Source organism: Thermobia domestica, chromosome 7, assembly GCF_964235325.1.
Source record: "Thermobia domestica chromosome 7, izTheDome1.hap1.1, whole genome shotgun sequence".
In the NCBI taxonomy this organism is placed as follows: Eukaryota; Metazoa; Arthropoda; class Insecta; order Zygentoma; family Lepismatidae; genus Thermobia; species Thermobia domestica.
This window is the reverse complement of record NC_137460.1, coordinates 113,491,711-113,500,107: the sequence shown is the minus strand read 5'-3', so window position 1 is coordinate 113,500,107 and position 8,397 is coordinate 113,491,711.

Genomic DNA, 8,397 nt, shown 5'->3' with positions numbered 1-8,397 from the left:
ATATTACATTTAGAATAGAGATTATATGGCTTAAGGAACTCAAAAGATTAACGCCATAAAACAATGTACTATATTGTGTCAAGCATTTCCGAGGTGGAGGGCCAGGAACATCGTTGCTCCTTGAATGACTATAATGTAATGTTTATCGTAGTTTAATTTCGTGCTGCTTTTGCATTTTGTATATTTAATAGTGATTTTAACTTATTCGACCTTTGGCTTTTTCGTTTCCTGCAAATGGCTATGAAATCTACTAGATATTATAAAGTCACTGCCACATAGTAATAGTGAGCGAGAGCGTTCAAATTACGCATGTCAAATTCACAGGTGAAACCTAAAATAGAGGAAAAAGGGACTACTATTAAGTTACCAAGCATTCTATAAGGGTAATGGAGGCGGTGGGTTAATTCAGAATTAACGTTGTCTAATAGACGATACGAGACGACTCTTTGTGACAAAACGACACACGCTTCTTTCAATAGAAAGTCAAACTTTTTGAAACTAGACAGTCTTAAATTTCATCTCCTAGGCTACATCATTTAGAATGTATCGAAAAACAAGAATAAACATTATTATAATTAGATCTTCTAAAAATTAGGCACAATTCTGAGGAGAAGAGCCCATTTGTCCTTAAGAAAACCTAATTAGGCCAATGAGCATCCTGCAGTAGTATGGATGGATTGATGGTTTAATGGTTCCTGGTCCTGGGTCATTGGCCTGGGAATACATAGAGGAATCGTTCTAAATTTTTGCAGGGGTACTTTGACCCATCACCTAAATTTTGATAGCGGTACATAGGTACATAGGACAATCAACTTAAATTTCAGAAATTGCAGTAACTAAAAATTTGGTTTGGTAGTATAGGACGATAGTATGTACTCTGTAAGTTTGAGTTGTCCACTCGTTCCCTTTCATGTTAAAAAATGGCCAAAATTTCAAATTTGGGATGTATTTGACCTACGTATCTTACCCTGTATGAGGCTTTATCATTTTAAATGGTTATATGGATGAGTAAAGGGTTCCATTCTCGTTCATATTTCATGGGTACATTGACGCATCCCTCTTTAATTTATATAGAACCACTTCTTAGATTTGGGAATTGTCAAAATCAAAATCCGGTGTATGTTTACTAGGACTTGAATATACAGGCCAAGTCAAAATGACGGATCCAAATTCAAAAATTCATTCTGTAAAATCTAATAAACATGTTATTGTGAGACATGTGTTAAGAAGGGTAAATGGTCATAGTTTTCTTCAAACATATCATAAGTGTTCTATGTAAGCACCTCGCGTAACACGACGCGCGTCAAGCCGATAATCTCTCTCCTGTCAAATCTTTTGTGGCGTGTTTTCCATTCACAATTCCATTTTCCTTGTCTCCTCCCTGCTGACTCTTAGCAATAGAAAGTAGAAACACTGAGCGGAAACTAAATTTTGCAAGTTAACTTTTCGAAGCGCATGTCTCACAATAACATATAATTATTACGAGGATCGTTCAAGTTAATCCGGGACTTTTAAGAAACAGATAAAAGAACAAATTTCAAAGCATGGAAAGTGAATTTATTTTCCCACATACAGTCCCAGTTTCAGCTACAGTTATACACCTATCCCAGCGTTTAACTAAGCTGCTCTAAGCGCTGAATGTTCTCAGGAATGAGTGCTGTGAGCTGTAATCCACCACGACCACGATAGTCAGTAATAGAGATACGACCATCTTTGAAGCGCTTACATCATTCAAATGTCTTATCGCGATTGAGTGTCTCATGATCGTACTGAACCTGAAGTCTTCTGTAAATTTCAGCAGGTTTTATGTCCTCGTTCACTAAAAAACTTCATCACAACACGCTGTTCCACGTAGACGTTCACACTGTTGTCTGCCATCTTGAATAACGGTCTATCCAGAAGCGCGGGAAATGAGCGCTGTCTACCATTAACAGGACACAGGTGCCAGTTTCTACTGCACAAAAAATCTCCAGTCTAGGCGTCCATTTAAACCTGGAAAGAAAAAAGTCCCTGATTGATTTGAACGACCCTCGCAGAATTTCTGAAATCGGATCCATCATTTTGACTTACCCTGTATAACTCTGTAAATTTGGGTAGTCCTGCATATCCCCTTTCATGGGTAAAAAAATGTCTAAATATTTGTATTGCTATGTGCTCCCCACGTTGTCGGTTATTGACCTACAAAAGTCGTTCAAGATTGACCGGGATTTTCGTACGTAAATAATCGATGAATAGCCGGATCATGATGAAACTTGCGGGTGACGTAATGTATTCCTTCTCGAGTAACTAGCGTTCGGCATGACGTATTTGGCGTATGCGCAGCAGTGGCAGAGAACATGGCGGCAAGCAGTGTGTCTGTTGCTGTGGAGCAGCGGTTTGTAATCAAATTTCTTGTGAAGGAGAAAGTTAAACCAGCTGAGATTTTCAGAAGATTGCTAGCACAGTATGGTGAGCAAACGATGTTACAGACAAGAGTGTGCGAATGGTGTGAACAGTTTCGCGAAGGACGGGAGCTGGAAATATCATGGCAAGTGTCTTCTGGGACATGAAAGGTGTTATCCATGTGGATTTTCTGGACGAAGGGAGCACAATTAATGTCCACTATTACTCTACATTGTTGAGTGGTGCTGTACGAAAGTCCATTCGCAAGAAAAGACCTGGGATGTTGTCTGGAAATTTCATTCTTCTCCATGACAATGCCCGCCCTCACACGGCCAGTGTGATAACAACTCCGGCCGAAATGCACTGTGAAGTTCTGCCCCACCCCTCTACAATCCAGATTTAGCCCCCAGTGATTATCATTTGTTTGCACCCTTTAAAGATCCTCTGGGAGGGAAGAAATCCACAACAGATGAAGTACTGCGGAACGATCTCCTCCAGTGGCTACGACAACAACCAAGTTTTTTCTACGCCAAAGGAATCAGAGAGCTTCCACAACGATGACAACGGTTCCTCGACACGCACGGAGAATACTTTGAAAAGCTGACATAGTTTGGTGCTTCTTGTGCTATCAGTTTCCTCTGAAGAAATAAAAGTCCCGGACAACCTTGAACGACCCTTGTAATTTATCATCTTTGATGAGTCTTTATCACGTTGTATTATTATATGGTTGAGTACAGGAATCTATTCTCTTTCATAGGATATGAATATACTGATGCCCCTTTCTCAAAATTTGAGAGGAATGTGATGACCCACTCCTTAAATTTAGAAATTGTCCAAAAAATATTAATGTTCTCCAGGACTGGAATAGATATCTGTATATTTGGGCGATCCTGGTTATCCCCTTCGGTGGGTAATAAAGTGCCAAATTAATCGTATTGCCATGTGCTTACCACTTGGTCGGTTATTTATCTAATTTATCTGCTTCGATGAGTGTTATCACGATATGATATACAGTATATCATGATATCATATATATATCATCATATCATATTATGATATCATGATATTATCATGTTTTATCATGTTATATCTTTCATATGACATGGATACATTGATGCACTTTTCCCGAATTTGGTGAGCGATGTGTTGATCCCCCCCCCGCTGAAATTTGGGTCAAAATATTCTCTAGGACTCATATACATACGTCTGTAAATTTAGATAGTTCACTTTGTATTCTTCTATAATAAAAATTGTCATAACTATCTTAGCATTGTATTTTGGCGTTAATTTTGAATTTTAACGGGAAATTTGAATTAATATAAGGCAGGATTTTGAATGTAGGATCCCAAAGTCCACTAAGATGAGATTTTAATGCAAAAAATATATAGTCATACGGATAAGTACATTGGTTTCTTCTTTTGAATAGGACGTAAATAACATGGTCGATTCTTTTATTTTTATTTTATTAGATTTTGAACGCAACAGGTTAGTACCCATTTAAGGTGTTCGTACATTGTTTACACTGTTTTTACAGATACTATACATTATTACAAAATCCTTTTATTATATTTTTCTTAAAAGTTTCTATCTTACAACTTTAATCAATTCCTTTTTATTATTATTATTATTATTATTATTATTATTATTATTATTATTATTATTATTATTATTTATACTATTATCATTATTTATACTATTATAAATTGCACTCATTCTCCATGTTGGCGACTTCTGGAGTACATTAGTCTTTAGTTTTCTGGAGTAAAATATGTCAAAGTTATATGATCGTGTGTTTCAAGGTGGAATATGAAGAAGAAAGGACGAAATAAGCTCATAACAGTCACTTTTACCATTAAATATTTTATAAAGGAATACCATGTCAAATAGAGTTCTTCTTTGTTGTATACTCATGAAACCAAAATTAATATTTAAAGAGTCACTGCTATGTCTGTGGATAAATGTGTGTTGCAGTGTACGGTAGATGTCTTAAAATTTTCATTGAATTTTTTTCCAGTTTGGCAATATACTTTTGAAGAGAGGATTCCAAATAGTACTTGCATATTCCAGCTTGGAATGAATATATACTTCATAAAGTCTTTGAAGAGTCAATCCATTCTAAGTGATCAAGCATGTGCCGCTCGACCATCTCCAAAAAAATATAATTTTTTCATGAATGTTTATACGATATCAGGGTACTTCAAAACCACAATTAATTATTTTTTTTTTTACAACATCGATAGCAACACAGCGGCTGCCATCGCTGTAAACACTGACTGGGGAACAGGGGCGGACTGGCCCACCCTGCTACCCTGCAAATGCAGGGTGGGCCCCCAAACAGGTGGGCCCCTTCACCAATTTTAAAAAGATGTGCTCAGTTAAACCTACCAGCATCAAAAATATGGCAGGGTAACTCTCGCAAACTTGTGTTTTGCATAAAAAAGACGTAAAGTTAAAGTTTCATGAACAGACCTTATTCTTCTTCACGTTTATCGACTTGAAAAGGTTCCGTCTATGAGACAATCAGGTCCTGAAACTGCGGGGTTTGTGATACAGCAGCTGTTAAAAACGAGCACGTTAATAAGAAACACATTAGATTTCAGGCTGTTATTGGATTTGGATACCATTGCCTACTCCGGTCCTTTTACAAGCCGGCGAGTGGCAATGTTTTAAAGAAACTATAGTTTCGTAGATATTGTTGTTGTGGAAAGTGGAGGTGGAGTCGGAACGCTTTTGAACTGCATTGTCATCAGACCAAGCTTCGAAGAAAGAAATCGGATCAGGCTTCGGTGTTTTTTTTTTTTTTTTCCTTTTCAGTGCGGTAAAGCGAAAAGAAATTAGTCGCCACTATCAACGATTGTTTTATACAAACCTCAAACAATTACTATGAAGTTGCTACCCTCGGCTTGTTTTATTTGTATATTACATCGAAGAGCAAATCCGATAGCAGCAATTCAATTATTGGAAAACCAGTTACGTGTCGTTTGTCGTGGAAGACATGTAGTTGTGTCAGTATGGATGGTAGGAGTGGTTGTAAGGTTACTGTAAAGAAAAAATATAAAAGTGGTGCTGAAAAGCGAGAACACAAACGAAGATGTGATTTACAAAAAGCTGCATCTGACCCAAAACAACGTAGGCTATTTGAATCTGTGAAACCCCAAGAAACAAATGAGCGTGATGTGATTCATTCGAATACTGCAGGACAGTTGCCAGGTATTTTTTTGTTTTTCTGTCTAAGGTGTTTATAAATTATAATGTATACACCACGTCTTTGGATGATTTCAGTCAATTGTAGCTTATCTTTTATGGCTATTTTTACTTGAAATTACACAACTTTAACAGGCGAACACGAAATTAACTGAACTGTTTGCTGCCGCGTAGTGCTTTCAAATGGGTCAGATCAGGCTTTCATGGGTTAGGGGTCGAGTCAAGCCTGCTTGAGACATGGGTCTTGTCAGGTCACCTATGCTAGGGTCAGGGCTGCTCTAGCCACGGGTCGGTTCGGGTCAACTTTCTTATGCGCCGTTCCGGCTAAATCCTTCTCGGGTCGAGTTGAACTTCGACCCGACCCGACTCATGACCCGAATAGGTTTTAACCGAAACGACGCATAAGAAAGTTGACCCGAGCCGACCCGTGGCTAGAGCAGCCCTGACCCGACCTGTAACCCAAGGAGGTTCGACTTGAGCCCTGATCCGATGAAGCCTGACCTGACCCGTTTGCGAGCACTAGCTGCCGGCACTGGGCTCAGTAAGCGTTGGTGTAACTTCTAAAAGTGCTGAACACTTATGCTGTCAATCAAATCAGTGTGTATATCGTGTAAATCCCTTTAGTTATTTAAAGTTAATTTAAAATAAAAGTGTAGTAAAATGTAAAAATTATTTGTGATGTGCCAAGTAGGTATTCATATGAAAAGAGAAGTTGGGGCCAGCCGAGGAATGGGCGGACTACACTAGACGATAGACGATATCTAATCTTTCTGCGACATGAAGATATGATATTATGACTTACTTATGTCAAGGAAAATCTTGCGTTTCGAAATCTATCGCAAATTTACCTTCAATCGCATTGAGACCACAAAGTTACAGCTTTTTCAAGTTTCCAACACTGACGTCATGTCTGTTGTCTCACCTGACACGCTTGGGGGGGGGGTGAGTTGTCTGCTAAGAGCGGGGCGTACTTCCTCGAGATTATACAGCAATATTTAGACGAGTTTGTGTATGTGGATTACATTTTCTTCTCGCCAAAAAGACATGTACAGGGAGAGATTGCGGCACATTCGCGAGCAGACTCCCGACTGAAGTAAGTGGAATGCCAAGTACATTTTTTACATTTTTACATAGTGGGCCCTCATTTCAGTTTAGCAGGGTGGGCCCTATGGTTGCCAGTCCGCCCCTGCTGGGGAATGTAGATCAAACAAAAGGACAACAGTCTACTGCATGAGTTGGCAGTTAAAACAAGAAAAAAACATGATTGATATAGCAAGCAGCGAGAGGAATGAGTACTTACGGACTTTTAGTCAAGTGTGAATTTTTGACTTTTCTCGCCTTCTGCTGATAGCGATATTCTTCACTAGTGCTGCTGTGGGTATGATAAGACAATGAGTCACAACTAAAGAAAAGAAACGAGCTTGAGAACCTTGACTGAACTAACCATTCATCCTACTTTATTTTACGTCACAACAACGAATTTCCAGTTGAATTTGCGAATAAAACACCTCCTAGAGTATGATATCATTCCTTAATACTTTGACCCCCTTCTGCTCAAAAACACAAAACGTGCTTTGTTGTGTGTAATGGTATACTAAAGGAGTAACTATTCCCTAAGTTTCAGATTTTTTTTTTATCCAGGCCCATTGGATATATTGGATAGTGAAATATGCCAAATTGGCATAATTCCCCAACTTTATGATTTTTTCTGACCTTTAGGAGTAGCTACAGTTCTGCAAATTTTTTAATATAAACTTATGACCCCGGACTACATGCACAAAAAAATTCAGACCTCTACATCAATTGCTTCCTTTTCCGAAACATGTCTTCGAAGTCCAAAAATGTTGCTACGAGGCCCTGACCACTACTTTCAAGTGATTTTATGCAAAAATGTTAAGAGATCAAAGTTTTAGCTCTTCAAAAGTTGGAAACGTCCAGCAATTTTCAAAATACATGCGGAGATATTCAAAACTACGTAAACGCCTGAAATCGAGAAAACGCAAAATGGCGGCAGCCGCTGCGTCACCATGTGATGTTCTAAAAAAATAATTAATTGTGGTTTTGAAGTACTCTTATATCGACTCAACATGTCTGATCAAATTAGATTTTTTGAAAATGTCGAGCGGAAATTTTCATTTTTTCTCGATCACATAGCATGGATTGACCCTGAAGTGTTTTTTTTTTTTTTTTGAATTCTCGCCCAGTTCTAAGTATCGGTCCAAGATGTCTATGAGTTTCATTAATGATATTGTCAATATGACAATCGAATGTTATTTTGGAGTCATATAAGATACGTAAGTCCCTAGGTCTTTCCGGAGTTGGTAGTATAGTGTTGTCAATTGAATATGAAAAATATGTCTGTACCTTTCGTCTTGAATTGTTGGGAGAAGTACATTCTTAAATGGCCTCTAGGACTATGGTATATACTTCCGTAAATTTGGATGTTTCAAGTCGTTTCATTCTATAGATAAAAAATTGGCAAAATAATCAAATTTAGAATCTGTGTAACCTCATTTATCCTACAAATGTTTTATTGTAACATATGATTATATGGATGAATGTAGGGTCTCATTTTGCTTCATCAGACATGAGTATCGTGAGATATTCTTAAATTTGGGAATTGTCAAAAATTAAATTTTCCAACTGGTCTCTAGAGCTTGGGTATAAACTTTTGTAAATTCGAATGGTATACGTTCATTCCCTACATGAGTAAAAATATTACCAAAAATTCAAATTTGACCTCATCTAAGATGAGAGATTTATTATATCATATGATCCATATAGATGAATACAGAACATAGTCTAAGGTCG